The 25439-nt window shown below is 39.4% G+C and overlaps 1 protein-coding gene across 6 annotated transcripts in view; it reads left to right on the plus strand.

Moving 5' to 3' along the window:
* Nucleotides 1-25439, plus strand: part of LOC137290231 (neurocalcin homolog) — a 79021-nt gene that overhangs the window by 39140 nt on the left and 14442 nt on the right. Inside the window, exons 1-2 of one of the 6 annotated variants that reach the window (XM_067820982.1) lie at nt 4113-4132; nt 10738-10821. The exons of 1 other annotated variant lie outside the window; for it this stretch is intronic. The gene's annotated coding sequence lies outside the window, so the exon portion shown is untranslated. Of the gene's footprint in view, nt 1-4112; nt 4133-9266; nt 9490-9716; nt 9836-10737; nt 10822-25439 lie in introns of those variants that run through there. 4 more of the 6 variants (XM_067820979.1, XM_067820981.1, XM_067820980.1 and 1 more) reach the window with 4 other exon arrangements.

Genomic DNA, 25439 nt, shown 5'->3' on the forward strand with positions numbered 1-25439 from the left:
TGTAGAGTGTGGTTGTGAAGCTACTCAGCTGTCAGATGGGTTTCACTGCACATTCTGTGAAAGAGCAACAGTTCTATCATTACACTCAGTCAGGGTGTCTCAACTCTCAGTGGCAAGACCCTAATGTGCCCGCTGTAATGTAAATAACCTGGAAATAATCAAGTTTGAACCAGATAATCCAGTGACTGTTGGTGTATGAAGACATTCAATCCATAGGTGAATTCAGGGATTTGGAGGTGACAGTGAGGGGTTATGAAGGGGTGCACACCTCCTTTTTGTCCGTGAAAATGGGTGAAAAGAAAGTGTGCATCCTCCCTTTCTCAAGAACTGTATCCGCCTTAGTTGTTGATTCTCATCTGTACGGTCAATGGTCATGACCAACATTGGTTGCTGGGAACCTGTTCTACCTTAGAGCCTCCACAGTGATGGTAATATTGCTGTCCTCAAATGTGACACAACTCCAATTCAAACTGTTCATTGTTAGCTTCATGGACATTTTTTACAGTGGTGCCTGTTACTTACTTTTGTCATTTTTTGTTTTTCTTATATACAAGTCATGCTCCTCTTCCTGTTCAAAATGTAAAACAAATAAATATCTCCATACACAGATGTATGTCTCACACTGTAATCCTATTTTGTTTGGTGATATGCATGTTTTGATTCTATGTCTTTATATATTACGACTAGTGAACTTTGGCATTGACTAGAGAACTTTGGCATCACTCTGGAATCCCAGTTCTCATCACTAATGATGACTTGACAAATGAGATTAGACCAGAATAGCTGATCAACTTATCCCAGACTGCAAATGAACTCCATGACCCCGCCTCCATATTGTTTTGGTAAGCAGCAGAGCATACACTGTCTTAGAAGACCACACCAGCCTGTCAGTGTTATTAATGACTGACCCTACACCGATGAGGTCAGCAGTTTATACCTTGTCCGCCTCTCAACCAATCAACTGATTGTTTGTTTTGAATACACAGTTAGTCAGGCAAGGTCGCCAGCCACACAGATGTTACACATAACCGCTTCAACACATCCTCGTATGATCTCATCATTTTTGAAGATGTGCCTATGAAAGTTAGACATTATTTTCCTCTAGCAGACACTTTGACAAATAATTGAGATTAATGTTGTTCATTTCTTCCTGGTGCAAGATGTTATTGTTATTAAAAACATTTGGTTTTCTGAAGCAGTCAGTGTGATTGGCCACTACACTATTTAGCCACATCAGAGGCTGACTGAAGAGACTGTGTCCTGGGAAAGATCAAGTACTTTGTAAGGTACTGTTTGTGAGCTTCACTTTTCATTCCATACATGTATACCCTTTTTTTATTCTTTCACTGACACTGGTTAACTTTGCACAAATTAGTGTGATAAGGTTACTTATACATCAGTTGTATTTGAAATGGACGGTAGTAATTTCCATTATGATATGAAGTTCCCTTAGCAGGTTTACTCCATAACTGCTGCTTACAGTTTTACTTATCTGATAATGTCAATTTGTTAGAAATGAATGTAGAAATAAACCCATCTGTATGATAAGTTATCTGATTATTCTGTCACAATAAGGATTTAATGTCCAAAAAATGAGCATTTTGATAAGAGGACATTAAGTGAAATAGTAGTAGATTGTATTTCTTCCCTCACTGAAAACAGTTAGCCTTGATAATGATTGTTTATCGCCATGTGATTTATCACGCAACAGCCGATACTGCGGCAACCATTTTGCAGCTGATACAGGATTGTTTTCTCACTGACTGGTGTATAATCAGCATTAAACCCTGAGGAGTCGTCACAAAAGTTGGCTGTATCATGCTGCTTCATTAACTGTTGGGTATATGGCAGTGTGTGCCATCACACCTGGACAGCATGGGTACTTGTTGTTTATGATATCCATCTCTGGTTTGCCCATTACAGACTCAGATTATTTCAGGTTGACATCAATTGTGGAAGGCTGTGCCATTCAACATTTGAAGTGTCACTTGTGACATACTTTTGACCAAAGTTAAGTATTTTGGGTTTTGTTTTCATAATTTCTGCTTGTTCAACTTATCCAAGCATATATTATCATAACTCCAAAGGGAAAAGTGTTTGGAAAAAGAGTTAATGAATGCTGAAAGAAGTTTATTTCATTTACACCTGTGACCAGAATGACCTCTGTCATTTTAGTCACTTGTTTTCACTGGATACTTGACTTACCTTTGCATGTATTTGTATCATCACCTTTTCATGAACACCAGGAGTCATCACAGTGTCATAGTTGTTCATAAACACATGCTTGGTATATGGTTATGTGTAATGGTAAGTTCTCATAAGCATACTTCAGAACCTGTTGTTTCTAATTCTAGTCATTGAATAGACAATAGAAATCTTGTTAAAAAGCGTAAATTGGTACAATGTGTGAATCCCTGCCTTGCTGTTTCAATAATATCTCATTGTCTCTGTACTGTCAGAAGTCGACAAAAAACACTCTAGTCATGAAATAGCCAGTTTTCTACACTACTGATGGACATGAAATCTAGATAGTCTGGCTTCTGCATCCAAGTTTATAATGCAGGATGTAAGTGTTACAGATACCTTGTTTCAGAAAACAGCGTATACACTTGTACAGGAAGGGAAAGGCTATCAGTTTCCAGCAAAGCCTATCTGATGGCAGGAGGAATCAGAGTGTTATGGCTGCTGTTGCTGCTGACAAGCTTGAGAAACTATCTTGAGAAAACATTTGATATTTTACCTGAGGAGCTTGCCTTGAAAATGTACACATGGTTGTTTATATGTAGATCTCCTGATGATAGGCTGCAAAGGTTGGTGCTTGGTGTGAACTTCAGGAAAGATTCATAACCTGATAATGCTGGAGTATTTGGTGCAGTCTTGTTGTCATTCTGTTCTGCTGTGACCTTTCCCAGATATAATGGATACATTCTTCAGAAGGCCAAGACACATTGTGGGTTCATAGACTGAAATATGTATCATAATAACACATTTGCAGACTGTTTGTAGATGCATAGTGATTTGAAACCTTTCTGTTTTCGTTTGTTCTGTGATGTTGTTTGTTGCTGGACAAATGGCAGTATGTAGGTAATAGATATCGCTGAATAGATGTTGTAAAGATGACGTCAGGACCACATCTCTGTGAAGAGGTCTTAATATGGTACTCAGTGACTCAGTTCATATGGAACTGTTACAAGAAAACTTGAGCACATGTCAGCTTTGTTCAGTCATCTTTGTAATGTAGTATTTGATTTAACACACTTGGATGTATAAAGAAAAACTGTTTGTGAAAGATAAGAAATGCTTTGCATTGATAAAAACTATTAAACAAGGATACCTAACAATTACTGGCTTATTGTTTGAAACATGTTGCATATGGGAGAAATTTGGAGGCATTGGTTCTGGTGTACGAGTTGTATTCTGTGATCCAGGGTGTCTCTTCTGAGAGTGGAATATTGGTGGTCCGTCATCTGCTGTATGATACCAAACACAGGTAAAAGACGGTAATTATTGCTTCCTATCTTGTGACTCGGCAGAAGTTACAAACTGTTGACTAAGCACATCTTGAGGTTCAGATTCAACTCATTTGCTGCACATTATTTGTCTATGAAATTATGACATGTTTTGTTGGGGGTGGGGGTGGCTGGCAGTTTTACACATTATGTAGAAGGAACTAGTGGACGGGGATGTAAGGGCAGAGTGTACTGGCAAAGAAATAGTGTAAATGTTGCTATGAATTTGTCTGTTTTGCATTATATTAGAAGCTTAAGTGACAATGACTTACCCTAACTGTATCTGCATACATATTGTATGTGCAGACACTGCCACTGAGTAGCCATGTTTACAGGTCAGACCACTTCTACATTTCCGCCATTTCATCAAATCAAATTCAAAGGGGAATAATGTTTTGCGAATGACCGTTTGTGTGTATCTGAGATGAAGCAATAGAAATATTTATGGAAGTAGGGTTTTTTTCACTCATTGTATGAAAACAGGTAAAACAAATGCAGTATGTGTCTTAATCAATCACATTGCTGTATGCAGGTGTACCTGTAATAGTGTGCAGTGACCATGCACAGCTGTGGCCAGTGCTTCACCATGGCATGTTGTTCAGCAGTCCAGCCAATATCAGTAGGTAATGAAGACGCAGTACACTCCTCATAAATCAGTCTGTTGCTGTGCCAATAGCTTTGTGTCTGTGACAGTGCTGCTCAAATATATTTATATGGGGGTCATTAATCAGTTCCAAATTCAAGAAGCTCTGTTCCTTTTACTGTCATAAAGGCACGTAACATATGACGGCAGCTGATAACAGCATTATATTATGGGCTTCTGGAAATCCTTCCAGTTTCAGCCTAACTTGGCTATCAAGCAATGCTTTAAGTGTATCCACTGGTTCATCTGCACCAGAAACAGTGATTTACATAGCAAACAGCTGCACTCACTTCAGTACAGTGTGTCCAAACTCCTTGTAAATGTGTTGAAATTGACCCACTCTGAAACATAGTTTGTTGTAAGCTGTTAAACTTCTTTGTAGACCAATATTCAGACCAAAGTCCATTGCTAATGTCGGTGAAACTTTTGAAATATGCTTTAAAAAAAATGTCCACTTGAGTGAGTGAGTGAGTGAGTTTAGTTTTACGCCGCACTCAGCAATATTACAGCTATATGGCGGCGGTCTGTAAATAATCGAGTCTGGACCAGACAATCCAGTGATCAACAACATGAGCATCGATCTGCGCAATTGGGAACCGATGACATGTGTCAACCAAGTCAGCGAGCCTGACCACTTGAGAATATCTGGTGCTGCATTGACAAAAGATACAATTAAGAAGAGACTGTTTCATGCAGATTTTCCTTCATAACTGCTTGATCTCTTTGTTAACTCTTGTACTGCTGTTCTCACATGTTATGATATTTATACCACCTGGATGACTCTTCATATCACCAAGGCCAGACAGTGAGTTAACCTACTCCTATCACCCCACACTCCTCCAGTAGTGGAAGTCCATAGCACCATTGAGAGCTTAAACCTGTGCCACTAACAGGCATAGATAATTGTGTAACTAATGCACTATTTATAGTAGGATTTAACATTGTCTCAACTGGTTGCCAGTGGTAGGAAGCTTGTTGATGAGAAACAATGCAGTTACACATCTGGTAAAAAGGTTAGGTCTGACAACACTATTGGGCAATTAGCTGTGTTGATAGAAGCAGTGTAATTCATTGTGGAATACTACTTTTCAGGGAACATGTTGAACAACAAATAGCATGGGTGGCTGAGCAGAACCCATTACTGCAATAAAGTTGATGGTGAGACTGTCAACTGAACAATAGTGTGTTCACCTCCATCACACCTATTCTAATAGCAGCTGTGTTGCCTGTAGAGCGTAGATTCAGACTCGACATTAAGTACTACTTGCATCGATGACTGAAAACAATAGACAGAGAAATTTTCCAATGCTTAATCCACTGAGAATTGTCAAAAACACAGCTGGTCATATCCAGTATTACTTTATCTGAAAGGTTCTTATCAGGCCAAACCAGTCAAATTGCTTATGTTTTTGGAAATATTGATCTTGTAAAAAAAAAACGTTAAGAATATGCTGACAGACAAATAAATGACCAGTTTGGGGGGGATCCTAAAAGCAAACATTTATACATGTGTGTGCGTATTCATCTCCAGCTTTTGTAACTGTAACTGCTGCCCATGATGCATGATGGCTGCATGTCTTTGTGGTTGTCTGAAATACCTCCCTTAGTCGCATGGCTGTTCTCGAGATCATCATGTTCATAAAATGTTTAGGATATATTGAATTTCTGTTAGCTTGCAGTGACATAATGTCACTTGTGTACATGCACTAAACATATACTGAAACTAATATGTGTAAATAAGGGCATTTTCAGAGTGTAATAATTGCTTTTTTCAACAAAGTTATTTGTAAGAACAGCATATGTTGACATATTGATATCTGATGAATGTTCAGTGAGAGCTTGAAACAAGCTCCTGTCTCACATTGGCCCATCAAAAGTCTCATGTACTGTTATTGCTTCTCATAGGTCCCTGTTGTCTTGTCATGGTGATGCAAGGAGCCTGCTCCTGGATGAGCTCATGCAGATAATGAACATAATAAGATTAATTGTTCTGTAATATATTCCTTTTTTCTAATGTTTATTCAGGAGTTAGTTCCAGGGTTCATTTGTACCAGGCTGATGATGGTGATTCGGTGGATTTACATATGAATGGATTATGCTAAATGTTATGCCAGTTTATTCTATGGAGACTAATTGCTAAACTATGTAATTAAAGATGATTTTCAGTGACATTAACTTCGTGTCTCATCATATAAACAAAAGGCATACATAGGGTTATGCATGTTATATATATGTATCTGATGTAATGTTTTTTACATGTTGCAACATTCACAAATAAATGCATGATAATACGTAACTGGCATGGCGGATGTTTGTGTCCACCTATTCCGCTCTACTTATATTATAATGAAGTGAGGTTCTGAATTCCTTGTCTCTCTGGGCTCCTTTCCAATTTAAAATGGGTTTGTTTGTTACTATCAAATTTCTATATGCATGTATTCTGAGACTAAGCATTAGTCGAGTGATCACATGCATGAATTGCTTTAATGAGGTAGCATTACCAGTGGGTAGATGAGTGATTATACTAGCGTTGTTATAACAAAGAAACCTCATACATTGATCAGACATTAATACAGGGTTAAGGAATATTGTTACTTGCAGTTTTTTCTGCCTTTTTTCAGAAGTTGTGACCCATGAAGGTCAGGGGTAGAATAGGTCTTCAGCAACCCATGCTTGCTATGGAAGGCGACAGTGCTTGTCGTAAGAGGCAACTAGCAGGATCAGGTGGTCAGGCTCGCTGACTTGTTCGGCACATCTCATTGGTTCCCTGTTGCGCTGATCGATGCTCATGCTGTTGATCACTGGACTGTCTGGTCTAGACTTAATTATTTACAGACCACCCCCATATAGCTGGAATATTGCTGAGTGTGGTGTAAAACTCACTCACTTACTCCAAATGTTATAATATATACTATGATCAACTAGATTCTTGGACTTCCTGTTCTGAATGGTTATCTGTAATAAATAATTATAACATGCATGGTGTGGGACTTTGCATTAACTTGATGCTGATGTGCTTTGATATCCTTACCCTTAGTGATGTTTACCACAACTCACTCACTCACTCACTCACTCACTCACTCACTCACTCACTCTACCAACCGCATGATCACCCAGAAACATACACTGTGTTCATGATGCAACATTTTGACAATATTTTTTGTTTTGAAATGTTCAAAATCATATCCCAAATTGCAGATTTATATCCTATGACTGTTTTCATGAAACAGAATTGTTACATATAGCACACACATGTCAAACAGTTTATTGTTGTATCAGGAAGACCCATTGTTACTCAGTGTACTGTGACTTATGTTGAAATATTATAAAATGTGGAGTATGAACTTTCATGTAGTGTGTGTAGTGTTATTTTCCTGGCAGCAGTTAGGGCTATTACTCCACCCACAGAACAGCAGGCATGGTATGGTATATACATCCACTGCTGTGCTGGCACAGCGATAGAGCAGTGCACAGCATGCTGTTGGCAGTGCCATAATGCCCATGCTGTTCACTGAAGGGAGGTGACGGTTGACAATCACAGCATGCCAGCCAGCCTTCACATACCACTGTCAGTGTAACACTACATGTGTCAACAATGTGACATTTATCTCATGTCAGACTCATATCAATACCCATATACAGTAATTATATATGGTAGCTTGTTAGAAACTTCATACTCAGATGAACACTTAGTCCCTAAATACACACAGGTTTCATAGAAACAAGCAACCACTTATAAATAGAGTTTCCGTGATTGATCCAGTGCTTAGTTTCTGTCTTTTGGAACTTGTTCCATTGTTGTTTGAAAAGAAATAAATTTCAGTAATAGAATCACTGTAAGTGTTAAGAAACTTATGTTAAGGAACAGCTTACAAAGCAGATTTCATGATTTGCAAGAATGCTTTGATTCAGAAGTTATTTCACAGGTATTCAAGGTACACAAGTTTCATCTCAGCGTAATTGTGTGTATGCTGTGAGAAGATAGATATTTCACAGTTATTCAAGATACACAAATTAACAAATTACATCTCAGTGTATTTGTGTGTATGCTATAATTAGATAGATATTTCACAGGTATTCAAGATACACAAGTTTCATCTCAGTGTAATTGTGTGTATGCTGTGATAAGATAGATATTTCACAGTTATTCAAGATATACAAATTACATCTCTGTATTTGTGTGTATGCTATAATTAGATAGTTATTTCACAGGTATTCAAGGCACACAAATTACATCTCAGTGTAATTGTGTATGCTGTGATTAGATAGATATTTCACAGAAATATGAGATACACAAGTTACACAAGTTACATCTCAGTGTATTTGTGTGTATGCTGTGATCAGATAGATATTTCACAGGTGTTCGAGATACACAAATTACATCTCGGTGTAATTTGAGAGATAGTGGTAATGATATTGTGATCATTGTTTCATTATTGTAATTATTCTGAAAATCTTATACTACTGTACTGTTTATTCTGTTAAGCAGACATTTGTTAGCATGCCCTATATTAAGTCAAATGTTTGCTGTCCAGATGACCCCGAGTATCATTGTCTTGTTTCACTTCACCCATGTCTGAAACACACAACATCCTCCACACAAGTAATCCACACTAGGATCACAACCAAATTGACTTAAAACACCTATAGATCCAATTAAGCAATTCTTTACATTAAATTGTCAGATTTCCTGATATATTGTATACACTACAGGTAGGAGGGACTGGAATTTCTCCTGCTGTTAATGAGCTCACTGGTTCCTATCCCTGAGCTCTGTGAGCTAGCTGGGCAAGCAAACCATGGTGTCTGCAGCACCTGGAGAGTTGAGACATTCACTACACTTAATAACAGCCAAGTATCTGCACAGATGTAAATGGGGAGAGAACCAGGAGGGATATATGTGGCACTGGTGGGCGTTTGGGGGGTTCATTATACACTGTGGCAGATTCCATGCCACGCTTGATTCAACTGTTTACACCTTTTGTAAGAAATCAACTGGATTGTCAGGTCCCACCAACATATTGAGGTGCAGTGATCACACACACCTAGCTGTGACGGAAGTACAGCAACACCCGATCACAGCTGCAGGTATACCAGTGCTGACCTCTAGCGAGTGTTCCATTCACCATTCACTCGCTTGACTTGTGTATCTGGGCCAGCGTGATGTGCCGAGTCTAGGTAGCTAGGCCAGTTCACACAAGTGGCATTGTTGCTTAGGAGCAGTCAGGCAGAACGGTTGTAAGGGAGAGATACTCTCAGGATACTCCACCTGTCACCCTGTCTCTGGTTACACTACTGGCAGTCACTGGGATGGAATAGGCTGGCTAGCACCCCCAGGTAAGACGAAGCTACTGGTCTCCTAGCAAATAGCCTTGTTAAGCCTCACACACACACTCACAGATCACCCCAAATCATTGTACACTGTAGACACTCAGGAGATGAAGGTAGGGTTGAGTCACAGCTGGATTTTCCCTTCAGTTGGAGGGTAATATCTACTCATACTTGAGTTCAGTCACTATAACTTTAAAGGTTTAGCCATGTGTGATACAGCAGGCTGACTTGAAGTGCAATGTAGTCTATAAATAGCTCAAGTCGTAGTGTAGGACTGGTGACCTCATAGTGTTGTGTTTGCCATGATGTATATGGAAAAGGAACTATTTCTGTGTGTATGTGATGAATAAAGGTAGGTGAAGGTGGTGGCATCACATGCTGGGTTTGGAAGGGTGTCTGTGTGTGCTGATGCCATGAACAGCTTCTCAACACACAAGCACCTGCAAGATACCGGCCATTGTTGGGATTGTTGCGTACATGACTGATGTTGTAAGAATGGCTGTGTTTCAAGGATTATGCTGGCTGAACCGCTTGGGTTGGACTGGACAGCCTCAAGGGATATTGGAGGAATAATCATTTGTTTTTGTGGAACCAGACTGTGGTTTGGAATAATAATATCAGGACAGGTTGTCAGTTAGGCAAGGGCCCTGTGCTGAAACAGGAAGTGCTCTATCATTCATAAATATCCACATGTACTTATTGATTCAGACAATGGTGGGAGATTACAGCAATGGACATCATGAATGTGTGGAATGTGATACATAGATTCTGTCAGGAACCAGTCAGTCATTTGAGCCTATGATATTGGTATTTTATAACATGCTGACCAGGAAATTGTCATCCATATTTTTTAAGGAATGCTTTATGTATGGAGGTTATATGCTGTCATGGTAGGTGTATGTTTTGACACATTGTTTTATGCTCATATCTATAGTTTACTATAGTTTGTGTGAACACATGTTTAACTACCTTTGTTATCCTGAAATTATTTTGTATTTTCATATCTACTACCTATTCCCAAACACCCTTCCTAATTTCAGCCCCTAAAATATTGTCTTACCCACCTTGACTCCCACTGGAATACAGAGATGACTATTTGAAATTTGTGGCAAACAGGTGTTGAACTTGTTGTTCATGTTTTCATCCATTGGTTTTACAGATGACTTAGTTTCAGCAGAATATTTATAGCTGTGACTAAGTTATAGCAGGGCTGTTGATAACTGCTAACAACCCTGACTTTTCATCTGTTTACAGTTTCAACTAACATCCTCCACCCTTCTACCGTCATCAACCAACAAGCCCTAGCCAGCCTCCATTCAACACCTATGCTAACCCAAGGTAGTTCCTCATCTTGTTAAGTGTTGGTGTCACTGTCGGATCATCTTGTTCTATTTTGTTTCCTTTATTATGTTGACATCAAGCAAATGCCGTCAAGCATGTTGACACTTGTAGAATCATTTCCCATCATATAACCCCTGCTCATGCATGTGCAAGTGCACGCAAGCACGCACACACGCACGCACACACACACACATGTGCATGCATTTCCTTTTTGCAATAGTCAGAAACAGGAAAAAGCCTAGCATCAGAGCTGTCTGTCGGAGTCTGTGAATGTGAGTGTATTAATCATTTACACTTAACTGGTATTTCTCATCATGTTTCTTTGATTCTTTGTAATACGTGGAAAACATTAACTGATTTATGTCCTGTCTGATAAATGACAGTATGGTGACTGTCAGGCTGTTCCTCCAAATATTATTACCACCTGGACAGCAGCAATGTGAAAACAGTGACAAGAATCATGTAATGGCTGTCAGTTTTGATGTTTTTATTCCTGTAGAGTTATGCAGAATTTAAAACTGCAGTCCAATCCTATGCTTCATTGAACAAATAGGTAATTGTCCTTGAATTTTATAAACGATGGAAAATCATGACCATAAAATTCCACCATGTTTGAATATTGATGAATTCTCTGCAACATATTTTTTAAACACTGACATGAATCAATATTGCTCTCTATGGGCATTGAGGACCTAATTTTGGTAGAAAGAAAATGCAAACACTCATCAAACTCAATTAAGGACCCATTTGTTATGCAAGAACATGAAATAATATCTATCTCATTATTCTTGAATGGCATAATGATCCAGCAGAGGCTTCAGTTTATGGTAAGGATTCAGCATTCACTGGAGACCCACTTTAGGATAAACGTTTCAGCTTGGAAGCTTCCTAAAGTGTTTTAAGTGAAGTGTAAGATTTTTAGTCTCTCCTTGCCACCAGACCGATAGGCTGCCGTCAGTGTAACGTCATGAGTCATGACGTGTTGACATCAGCACCTGTGTTCAAGTCAATCACAAGCCATTCACACTTGGTAGCCGGGACAGCACCAAGCTGGAGGTCATGTAGGTTGGTAGACTGCTTCCTCCTATTGGACCAGGAAACATCAACCTCCTTCATGAATATTTTCTGAATTGTTGGAACAAAATTTCAGCAGTGTGCACTGCTTGTTGTTATGGAATATTTCAAAGATGAGGCTATTTTGTAGTATTCCACTTGGAAATTTCAAGCTCTGATAAGCAGCTTTACTATATACATGGAGTTTTGATTTTATATGGTGATGTTGCACAGCAGTTTTAGAATTAGGTCTTTAATGGCATTTGGAATTATAACATAAGGTAAAATTGCTTGAAAAAGATGTCTCCACTTAAGTCTCAAATGCGCTAGCTACATAAGACATATTCCCTCTTCTATCATTTGAATTAGTTGGCAGATATTGAACTAAAATATTGAACCTAAAAGAAGTGATATCTCTGTTTTGTTTCCTGATCGTTAAAGCAGAACATTTACTTGGTAGTTCATTTCTCCAGGTGGAGTATTGAGGGACATGTACTGGACACATTCATGTGACTTGAATACCTAGCCAATGGTTGCTTAATTACTTTGTCACTAGGTTTGTCTTTCTTGCTGTTTCTAAACCGTCCTACGTCCTGTTGTACATTTCATTTCCCCTCGAGGGTGTTTCCATGTATTGTCTTGTGTTGTGTTGACCTATGGGACTGTGGTGGCACTGCTCCTGGCTTCTTCTGAATCTGGTGCTTCCAGCAGGGTTGAAGGCCATTTGTGTTGCATGAGAACTATTACTGTCAGATACCCCAGTGTTTACAACAAGTCTTCTGATAATCAGAGGTGTGAGGTGTTTTTGTGATGGTTGTTCTTTTCTGTCTTTTCCAATATGGTTAAAATGGTGCAGTGTATTCTAATCACACAAAAGACTTGTATAAATAACTGTAGATGTATGAACTACAACTTGCTAAAGCTTCAGTTCAGGGTCAGATTTATATTAATGGTGGTTTTGTAGTTTTAGGATCAATGGTTCTTCTTTAGCTTCACCCATTAGACTTTAATGAGTATCTTCTGCAAACACAACATTTATGGGTCAACATTCTGCAGATGCCGCCTACCAAGGCTTTAATGAAAACTAAATTCTGAAGCCAGTAAACACAGTGTGCAAACCCTGTTGATAGGGCACCTGTCATTGCATCTTTAAGATACCGGCTTTCTGTACATCTTGACCTGGACATTGGGACAGAACAAATTATGTAAATGTTCACTAGCTTGTCTAGGTATTTAGGTTGAATTATTTTATTTTTGGAGAAAAATCATGAAAGAATTTGAAGTAGGAAATATGTGTCATATTTCATTGTGGCACACGGAATATTCTGTCAAGGAACTATCAATAATGTATGTATTTGATACATATGAAAGGAATACAGTACGTGTTGCTAATGTACTTCTGTCAGGTGACTCAGTTTGATCTTGTACCAGGGTCTGTTGATGGTTGGTTTGAATCTGAGCTTTGCTGCGATTCTTCTTGACCTTTCATTATGCTTATCCTTGAAGGTGCGTGACAGGAAGTTATTAAGCTGACTTCAATATATGCAACTAAGCAACACACTGTTTACTAAATAATAGTTTTTAAGCCATATCTCCCTCCCATGAAATATGGAACCAATGCATACTACATTGTACCACAGATGTCTTTCTCTATCTAGTGTTTGCAGGATGGCATGGTTGTCTTTACTGTACAAGAAGTTATTGAAACTAATAACATGTTGTGCCTCATGTTACTTTAGCTAACATAAGTTACTTTGTATTTTTTTATGGAAAAAGACTTTCCATCTTCTGGATTTTTCATGGTTGCCTGATTCTAATGAGGAGAGGTGAGGTCACACTAAAGAATATTTAGCTCAATGTGTATGCATGTGGCTGCTTGTACCAGTCCAGATTGAAGCTGGTTTTATAGTGCTATCCCACAAAAATATCTTTCCGCAGTTAAGAAAGAATACCCCACTCAGACACAGTATACAGACTCCGAGCTGATCAATTCTTCTTTAATCCATCAGTGCTGAGTGTGTGGCAGGGATAAACAAGTACCATATTTTAATGTATTTTGGTATGTTACGGATGGGGATCAAATTGTAATCTTCCGCTCTCCTGGCGGATGGTCTAGTCACTACATGACTGAGATGGTCCCTCTCTTAATGAAACTATATGGAGTGTTTCATAATTTATGTCCATAATTTTTCACATAAATATTGGCTTGCTTCTTTGTATTATCAAAGAATCTCTAGACACTGGTCTTGCTGAAATTATCTGATATAGGTTTTTCCCTTTATATTGTCAATTAATTCAAAGTAGATTTGGGAAGCAAATGTCCGGGACAGCTGTTTAACAAGAGGCTGAATGAACAGTCATACTATCATGAAGAAGTCATTAGAGCATTGTCGTAGAAACATACCTTTGAGTTAGTGGGTTACCTCATGCTTGTAGGAGCATTCAGCTGTGGACAGGTCTCGATGTATGACAGTGTGACAGATTGGGTTGCATGTGTGACAGCAAGGGGCTGCATGTGTGACAGTGTGACAGAAAGGGACGTATATGTGACTGTGACAGAAAGTGGCTGCATGTCTGCATATATGTAAATGCAGGTACTTCAGATATCAGAGATGTCATTAAACTACAGCATTCCGCCATAAGTATTTGGAAAATCAACATGGCGGTCATTACGTGCCGTTTCGCCTCATAGACATTTTGTAGTAATAAATTAAATTAGGTAAGTATAAACAAAGTTATCTTACCTCAGTATTTGGTAATATGACCTTTAGAGGTAATTACTCGCAAAAGTTGTCTTGGGATGGTGTTGTAGAGCGATCTGATGTACTGGACAGACATACCTTTCCACGCACGATGGATGGAATGTTCCAAGTCGACAACACTGTTTATATTTTGAATGTTTTTCTGAATTTCCTTTTTAAGTTTCCACCACACATTTTCAATAATGTTTAAGTCAGGAGACTGGGCAGGCCAGTTTAGACTGTTTAAATCATTGATACGGCGAAATTCCTGCACTGCACGAGCCCGATGTACAGGTGCATTATATAGTCATTATTTGGATAATGACGAACAATAACAGGCCAGATGTTGTCATTTAGTATATCAATGTACTTCATATTGCCGCTTACAACCATCATTGTCCCCACGCCATTGTAGGTAATACATCCCCACATCATGAGTCCAAACTTTTTACGTGATGGAGGACAGATACAATCACCTAGCCATTCTACGCTGACTTTTCTCCAAACTCTCACACAACTTTCAGAGCCCACTATAACTTTGCATTCATCGCTGACACAACTCCAGTAATCAGCAACATTTTTCATTCTCTTCCCTCTGCTTCACGCTGCATGATTTCTACGATTCACCTCACAAATTCTAATGACTTTTCTCACCGAGCGTGAAATCCTCCCGAATGTAGTTTTTTTTCAACAGTTCCCTTGGAGAAACTTCTGTCCCTGCTATCATTGAAAATATTGGTAATTCCGTTCAAGGAGCTCCTACGATTCTTTTTTACACATGACAAAAGTCGTCGTTCATCTCGAGCCTTGAACAAAACTGTCCTTCCACTTCTATGGTGATTTTCTGTATTTCCTCGTGTCAAATATCAGTCTAAAAAACTGTAAACGGTGCTTGAAGGCACTGCAACTATCCTGACAGTTTCAGATCTTTTTATCCCTGCTTCAAATAATGTGACGATCTTTTCTTTTACAGTCGATGACAATTCTTTCGATTTCCAACCCATGTTGTTTACGATCACGATTTCAGTGAAGCAGACGACAAGTGATGTCACAACTTTGTCCACATGAGGCTCACGTGACGTATCAACCACTGTCAAAATTACATGGTGTAAGACGACGTAGTTTTTGCAGTGCCTCAAAAATACGGCACGACTTAACACCATATTAAAATTTCGTCACAGGATTTTCCGAATACTTATGGCGGAATGCTGTAGCTTATACAAACTTGAATGCAGATATTACAGACAGTACAGGTGTAATTACACAAGAATAAATGCAGATGCTACAGGCAAGATAGGTGTAATTACACACTATTGAATGCAGGTATTACAGATGTCACAGGTGTAATTACACAAGATGAATGCAGATGTTATAGGTATCACTGGTCTAAGTATACATGCTTGAATGCAGATATTACAAGTATAACAGGTGATATCATACAAGAATTACAGACAGCACAGGTGTATTTACACAAGATTGCATGTAGATATTACAGACAAGACAGGTGTAGTTACACAAGATTGAATGTAGATATTTCAGGTATCAGGTGTGTTAAGGTGCTAACAAGATTTTCCTTGTTCTACTCACTGTGGCTCTGTAGCTAGTGAGATAACAGTTCAGGTAGATAGTTCAGGTAGATAGATTGACTACTTGTCAAACTTTGCATGTCAGAAAGAACTACACTCAATGAGTATTGTCCTTGGCACCCAGCAAACATTATGGTGATACTGCTCAAGTTAATTAATCTAATAAGCTCAAAGGAGAGAATTATTTTAGCTAGCCATCCGATTGTAGCGCAAAACATATGCAGCAATATCTCCAAGTTAGACAGAATGTCAATTCTCAACTCAAATTGAAATATTGTTGCCTTTTATGTCATGTAATCAAACAATTACTAAGCACAATTTGGGCAAAATATATTTTATGGACCCCAGAAACTGATATTGACCTTGACCACTGACCTTGGTTGATATCAGCTTTTGAAGTGACATATGGCTAAATACTGAAGGTTGTAATGTAATAAATACATATTACCAACTGCCTTTGTCACAAACTCACGATGACCTCCTCCAAAGTCAGTTATTGTCTGTTAATCAATCCTCCTCCCCGCCTGTCTCACATACACTGCAGATGGTTTGATCTGTGAGGATTGTAATTTCTCATGGTTGAAGCTTGAAATGTATGATTCTGTGCATGCAAAGGAAGTGTGGTCATGTTAAGCATGTACTGTATGACGGGAATATAATTTTTCCCTCTGACTGACATTTTACTGATGGAATATTAGCCATATAACAGAACTTGCGCAACCTGCTGTCGTTAATGGGTTGCACGTCTTTGATGTATGAAGTCAGTGGAGCTCAAGATGAAGTCCTCATGGTACTGAGTGAACTCAAGGCTCATCATTGGGAAGATAGTATATTAGTGTTGCTGCGACTGCTGGTATTAATGTGCTCCTCAAAGACAATTCATCAAGTAATCCTTTCATATTATTATATTACTGTAACTGTTACGCCTTGTTTTAAACTTCATGTGAATAGCATAAGTCAGTGTATCTAGAAGATTCTGTGAATATGGATCTGTGCTTCAGTTATGTACAGTGAAGACTGTAGTGCATAGATAGCATTGTCACTCCTGTTTTTTATGTCTTTACATATAATGTTATTCTAATCCATGTGGAACTTATTGCCATATTTGAGTTATTTTACGAATAGGATAAGAACATAAAGATGAAGCACAGACAGAAAGATATCGCCCTTCAAATAATAACTTTCCTGTTCCTCTCCCTATGGGCGTTCTCAGACAGAATGGATCATCAGAAATATATTGCCCCTCGGATACCATCCTTCTCTCATCCCCCTAGTGGGCATTCTGTGATATGAATCTTCAGGAACTATGGCTGAATATTTGAAAAAATGTCCCTGATGTAACAGTACTTTAGTAAATCATCACAACACTATCCCTCATAACAGCTGTGGTTAGCCATGGCATTAACTACAAGCTGAGGTGGCACAAGTTTTTACACACAGGCCACCTTTACACAAGGCTCTCTCAAACAGGCTGAGGTGGCACAAGTCTTTACAAACAGGTCACCTTTACACAAGTCTCTCTCAAACAGGCTGAGGTGGCACAAGTCTTTACAAACAGGCCACCTTTACACAAGTCTCTCTCAAACAGGCTGAGGTGGCACAAGTCTTTACACACAGACCACCTTTACACTAGCTCTCTCAAACAGGCTGAGGTGGCATGTCTTTACAGACATACCACCTTTACACAAGACTCTCAATCAGGCTGAGGTGGCAAGTCTTTACAGACATACCACCTTTACACAAGTCTCTCTCAAACAGGCTGAGGTGGCACAAGTCTTTACACACAGGCCACCTTTACACAAGGCTCTCTCAAACAGGCTGAGGTGGCACAAGTCTTTACACACAGGCCACCTTTACACAAGGCTCTCTCAAACAGGCTGAGGTGGCACAAGTCTTTACACACAGGCCACCTTCACACAAGTCTCTCTCAAACAGGCTGAGGTGGCACAAGTCTTTACACACAGGCCACCTTTACACAAGGCTCTCTCAAACAGGCTGAGGTGGCATGTCTTTACAGACATACCACCTTTACACCAGGCTCTCTCAGACAGGCTGAGGTGGCACGTCTTTACAGACATACCACCTTTACACCAGGCTCTCTCAGACAGGCTGAGGTGGCACAGGTCTTTACAGACATACCACCTTTACACCAGGCTGACTTAGAGAGGCTGCAGTGGCATGAGCTGGCACCAGAAATGTTTTCCACACATGGATGTGGGGAGTTGAAACTGGGTCTTCAGCGTGACAAGCCAATACTTTAGCCACCATGTACTCCACCAACCCTGATCCCTTTAAGGGTTGAAATTCCTTGTTTCACTGAGGTGTGGGTACAAGGCTGAAATAGGCTGTGTTGTTGTCAAGTGTTGCATACATTGCTAGAGATGAGGTTTTGATCCTGGCTGAGATATGCCCCAAGATTCTGATTTGTTGTAAACATCCATGACCTGCTTTTTGAAAAACTTTCCTCTTGTAATTAACTTCAGTATCAAACTGAAATTCTGTTCAGTTTCTATTGAGGACAGTGAAAAAGAAAGAAGAAGAAAGAAAGAAGAAAGCTGCCTATTTTGACAGATGTTTGTCAGTTTGTGTTATGTGATCAACAGGTGTCTATTTTAACAAGGCAAGTGAACCCTAATCAAAGTGTTCAGCTTTACAGGGAATATTTCTATCAAGTGTCTCACATTGATGAAATATGTCATCCAGTGAGATGCTGAAGGGAAAGCAGCTCTGTTGATCACCGTATAGTGTGGTGACAATGTTGATCACTGCTGTCTTTATTAATATACTGGGCATGATTGGAAATGAACATCCTTAAATGTCAGGGAAGTGTTACCTTTGTGGGGCGTGGCACTGGGACATGATGACAAAAGTGTTGTTGACAGAAATGACATCCTATCATCTCGGCATGCTATTCTTCCCAGCATGCATCTCTCTTGGCAATATTGCCTGAGCAGAGGTTTCTGACCTGCATTCGTTAGACTCTGTGAGTGAAATTAAACAAGAAGATTGGTGGCAGTGGACTTCTGAAGACAGAGTTCAGCCAGATTATTTTTTGTTTGTAAATATTCTGATTTTGAATAAAAGGACAAAAATATTAACTGAAAAATATGAAATGAAAATCTGGAAGATCATGTGAAGTAGTAAAGTAAGTTTGGAGAGAGTGATTGAGTTTATGCTGCCTTTAGCAATGTTCCAGCAATATCATGGCAGGCAACACCAGAAATGGACTTCTAGTGTTGTACCCATGTGGGGAATCAAACACGGGTCTTCAATGTGACAAGCAAATGCTTTAAAACTAGGGTATCCCACACCCCTTTTAAGTTTAGAAGATGGAGACGTTACACAATATGTTTGAGGCCAATACTGATGTCTCATGACCGTAAGTCTCTACGTCAACTTGTCATACATAATATGTTCAGGTTTTCATAGTGGCCCTTGAACTGCAAAAATACACAACACACAAATCATGAATTCATTCATGAATGCTTATTCACAACATCAACTCCTCTGAAATATACTTTCCTTAGGTTTCCTTGTAGAGATGTTTCCATGTTGTACAATGTAGAAACGTTTCCATGGTGTTCAGTTTAGAGGTGTTTCCATGGCGTTCAGCGGAGAGATGTTTCCATAGCGTTCAGCATAGTGATGTTTCCAAGGCGTTCAGTGTAGAGATGTGAGAGTGCACCATATTATGTATACCACTCCATCATGGTGTAGTAACTGCTGTGTCAGTTCTTCAGTGTTATATATGTAAACTTATACCACTCAACTTCAACATGTCAGCTCCTACACCTGATGTTTATCTTGGCACCAGTCTGTTTATTTGTACAAATTGTACATGTGCTGTAAGATTATCTGACTTGAACATCTTGCTTTGAGGATACACATGGAACATTTACCAATTCCCTCTTCCATCCACATACTCTAAAATGTACACATTTGTCTGCAAGTGCTACTCATTTATAGGTGTCAATTATCGAATTCCAGACATCTTGATGTATTTGGATAAGTCATTATTTTCTTGGTCAGCTTGGCAGTGGCTTAGTTTTACTTATGTGGTTGAGGCCTGCCATGGTCATGATAGCGTTACAGGAACAAAGTCATCTAATTTTATGATGGGTTTATTGCTTCATCCTGTCACAGATCCATGTGACGTATGGGGGACCTGCCAACTGCAAGACAGAAATCTTGGCTGTCCATTGTTTTGTCCATGTTGGTAGATCAGATCCGACATGTTGTACCTGAAAACAGGATAGGGCTATTATTAGAGTGACTGATTAAAATAAACTGGTCAGTGAGTGAGCAACTGTGGGTTGTTCTGGAGACTCCGACTCCTGGCCATGACAGTAGAACAGTGAGTTTGACTGCTGGTGATCACAGCAGAACAGTGACTCTGACTGCTGGCGATCACAGTAGAACAGTGACTCTGACATTTTGCGATCACAGTAGAACAGTGACTCTGACATTTGGCGATCACAGTAGAACAGTGACTCTGACTCCTGGTGATCACAGTAGAACAGTGACTCTGACTGCTGGCGATCACATTAGAACAGTGACTCTGACATTTGGCGATCACAGTAGAACAGTGACTCTGGCATTTGGCGATCACAGTAGAACAGTGATGCTGGTGGACGCATCACATTTACCACCCCAGTTGTAGTCACTCCTACATTGAGGACTGTTTGCCACATTCACTGACACAAGTAGTAAGGGATCATGAGATGTTCATGAATACTATACACTTTTAATGAAAATAAGTCTGTGAAATGTTCTTGATCCCTAACTGTTTGATGTTCAGTACAAAGATACAAATATTTGCTTGCCCAAAATATAACTGACTTGCCCTGTGTGTTGGGCAAAGGGATTTTTGAACCCCTGAATACACTTGTCACACTGCTGTTTATTACTCTATATGATGAAGTTGTGACAGTGTTGGTATAAGCTTGCCATTATTCACATGGAAATCAGTAATACAGGGATGTTTTCTCAGGTGTCATGACCAGAATTTCTTCCTGTGAATAAAGCCTTGCCAGTGTCATGTTTTCCATGCCTGACGCCATGTTGCCAATTCCTGTGGTGTTGGAGCTTTCATGTAGCTGTGAAGAAGGGCTGTAAGTGAAGAGCTAAATATATTTGATGTTCCTCAAGATTGGATTGTATTTCACTCTGCTAGTCTGCAGCACTAGAGGCGGAGGTGGTGGTAGCAGCGGCAGTACACATTTCTTCCTCCCCCACCACACCCCATGATGTGCAGACAGGCAAGGGTTCTGCACTGACTCTTGACCTTCTTCTCTACTCACCTAGCTAACCTTCCCATGCTTTCTGTTTATTTATCATGGATTAAACAAAGCATTTGCAGATAGCTTTGTGAACTGTGTTTGTGAATTGGTGTCTATTCGTCTCTCTTTTCTCACTCCTAACAAATAGCATTACACAGGATGTGATGATAACCTAGTGTGACATTAGTTAAAATTAAAAACCCCACCAGGTTAAGTTGGAATAGAAACATCTGTTATTTGTAGCAGGTAAAGAATGAATTATATCTGAGTGAAGGATGTGTATCAGTGGGGGTTAGGCCCTAGCAAGATGCTGAAGACAATCAAGCTCTGTTTCTGAATGCAAAGCAGGTTAATGTGATTCCTGGACCTTATTGATGGATTGTTGCAGACCACATCTGTCCCCATGTGTACTAGCTGTGGGCAGACTGGAACCATAGTGGTCTTGATCCAACTCTGCTTCTTCAGAATCAAAATTTGTGCTTGGCATGGAATGTGATTGAAATGGGGATCAGATGTTTACAATGGCTGCTAGGTATAGATAATTCCTCCCTTGGGCAACTACTGAGGCAGGTGAATCACACAGCAATCACAAAGTCAAAATCATGGTATATGAATCTACTTAGTGTAGGTGCACCTGATTGAAGTGCATCTCATGTTGATTATTAAGTTCTATGGTGGCAGTGTTGACCTCCAGGTAGCCTGCTTCAGACTCAGTCTCACCTGTATTGTGAAAGCTGACTGCAACTGCAGTTAGAGAGGGAAGCTGCCTACGAGACACCACCTGCCCATCAGATACGGATTCATGAGTACCTGCTTATACACAGGTGGGGACAGTGTAACTTTATTATCACACATTCAGATAATATCTGACAAAGGGGTGACTGTTGGGGTCTAAGGAACTATTGTGATATCAATAGACAGTTGCATTCTACTATTGCAATAACTATTGCAATTGTTCAGACAAAATTCAGACAAGTTGCTATTTTCTGCCAACTTATGTTCCATTTAACTGCTTAAACCTTCAAAGATGTTCAGTTGTTTAATCTTTATAACTTTCAGGTCAGTATTGGTCAAGTTGTCATGATGAGTTCTTGATGAACAGGATTTAAGATTAAAAAATTCCCAAACAAGCCAACACATTCAGACAGGATTTAATACCTAGGAAATACTGTTTGCTCTACCACCATGTATAGCATGATAAAGCTCGCTTTCGCCCTGAACTATTATAGTTAAAGCATGAGGGCACTTGTTTTAACAGTCTCCAGCAAGATGGGCAAGGCTGACCCTGAGAAATACGGGGATGGGATGGTAGAGGTTAGGGATTTTGTAATGAGGTTCCAAAACCATGTTCCTGAACATATTCTTAAAAAATACAAACCATCAGTTTGGACAACACAGAATGGCCGCAAATCTTTCACAGCAAATTGAAGAATGGCTGCCTAAATGTGCTCCTTTTGACAAAACTAATAGTGAGGTAGTGTTGTCATTTAGCACTGTCAGGGTTGTTTGACTCTTAGGTCTATAGACCCACGCCAGTTACATTGCGCTACTTGACATAATTTCTGTACTCTTATATCATAATTTCGTGTTGCATAAATAATTTTTTTGAATTTTATTTTTGTAAGAACAAGTCACCTTTTGCACATATGTGAAGAATCATCTTATATACAATCACATAAATTCTGTTGCTTATTTATTGAATGGCTAAAATACAAGTTAATCAACATGTGTACAGTGCTGTGAACTCCTTTAACATGGCAGCCTATGGGATTGTGCATTGTGGATAAGTGTGATGTCATTAGGTAAAAGGTAGGTGGTTGGAAAACTGAACTGAAATTGTGTGCGCAGAGCAGAGATTTGCCAGTCAAATTGTACAGAGATCAGTCCTAAACTAACTTAATGAGAATTATCTATGCTTCACTGAAATAACAAAGAGGTCTATTGAAATAACCAAATACAACTGGCACGGGTCTGTACCTTTGGTTAGGGCTGGCACATCAAGATAGTGTCTCCAGTGCACACGATCAGTCAGTTTGATTGTATTTCCACAATACTTCAATATCGGCTTACATCTTCTGACATGCAAGACGCTACTTTTCGACTTACCTGTTTTTACCCAAAGTGTTCCCATACAGTTGATTTAGCTGCCACATTGTTTATGATTTCAAATTTCACAAAATCCCCACTGTCTGCTTGAGCTGCCATTTTGGCAAGGCGTAACTCTACATCCCCCATACATCACTGCAAAATGTCGTTCATGGCAAATAGATATTAATCCCAGTCAAATGTAGGACATGTTTTCAGGTTATGGTTATTCATAAAACAAATTAAAGTGATAGCAGCGATAGTTGATGCAACTAACAATATTTTGGATCGTCATTTCATACACTTATTGATAAAGCACTATTGGGGGGCTCACAATGACGATCAGTCAATGGTTCTTTACATCATAAGACCTTTAATCCTACACATGCTCCAAGATGTTTTTTTAACTTTTCATTTCTCAGGTTTTGGAATATGATGAGTACAGACCGGCTGACATTTTGTTTTGAAGAAACGATTTACTGTAGTGTGAGGACACAGGTAGGGCTTATTGTACTGATATATCAGCAGAGTCACTTGTCTGTGCATGTCGGACCAGGTATTCTTACATGAAGGACATGATTTAGTTGCTCTTCAGCTGTCGGCAGAGAAGTCACTCATCACTGTGAGTGGACACTAGCTGCAGCAGGTTTACACTGTAGCTAGGTAACAACACCAGTAACAGCTAGAGTGCCCCTCTCACATTTCATTATACTCTTACATATCCCTGTCAGCTAGTCACCGATGGTGTCATAAAGCAATTATATAATAGCCAATATCATATAAAACACCTACTATGCCATGTCACCATCAGATATGACATTTTTAAACTTTTATGGGTTTATTCTACAAATGTTTCCACAGAACCTGTATCAATTTCCATCCTTGTGCTGAAGGTGTGGTGTATGACAAATGACACAGTGTCGCTGTGCGTATTACATCACAGATAGATTGTTCTTTTAACTGAATGCTGTAAGCTGAGAACAAAAGAGTGTCCAGATTGATGTGAGCCCACCATTGTCTTCAAGTCTTCTAATCATCTAGCCTCAGGGGCATGCTCACATTTTACCTGACCCTGTACAAGTGACCCCTCTGGCTATGCACAGGGAGTTATCCCTGGTGTGTGGAGTGAGGTAAGACTGGCAGGCAGCCTGCTGTCCATTCAGTGGTGTACACACGCTGTAGGTGACCAGTTGTACAGTTTCTCACAGGGAGGAGGAGAGTGTGAAGGGTGGGTAAGCTAACTCAACTTCATGACAGAGTAAGTTAGCCCTTCAGACTTTTGTATTTAAACATTAGTTTGATGGCTATTTCAGTGGTGTGTAGAATTTGTTCTGTTTACATGTGTCGTGTGAATTGAAAGACCAGTTTGATTCCATGAGGACACTATGTGAGGACAATATGTGAAGCCCATTTTAGTTGTTATGCTCTGCACTGTTGCTGTTGTTGTTGTACAAATAGTTTGCATCTGATTTATACTTCATTTAGTTAGATACAGATCTTGAAACACACTATTACTGTCTGGTTGTGTTTCCGCTAAAGAAAGCCATATCTTAATATTGTCACTTATGATGGCAATAAAATATCATCTTATCTGCCATTGATGTTTTATTGAATAGTATAATTTGTTTACATGACAGTGGCTACTGATTATGATGTGTTATGGCTTGTTATTACATGGATCTTTGGTCAATATGTGTATTTTGTTGGCTCAGCATTCTGTGAATTGATCCAGGAGTTATGTCATTACAAGAACAGCATGTTGTCTCTGGCATCACTGTGCAGCCAGGGTCTAGCATCTGAGAGGCAGCTCTCATTTGCAGCTTAGGTGTGTAAGTGATGACAAGGGCCTTGAAACTGATGACTTGCACTGT

This window comes from Haliotis asinina, chromosome 7 (genome assembly GCF_037392515.1).
Source record: "Haliotis asinina isolate JCU_RB_2024 chromosome 7, JCU_Hal_asi_v2, whole genome shotgun sequence".
Lineage (NCBI taxonomy): Eukaryota > Metazoa > Mollusca > Gastropoda > Lepetellida > Haliotidae > Haliotis > Haliotis asinina.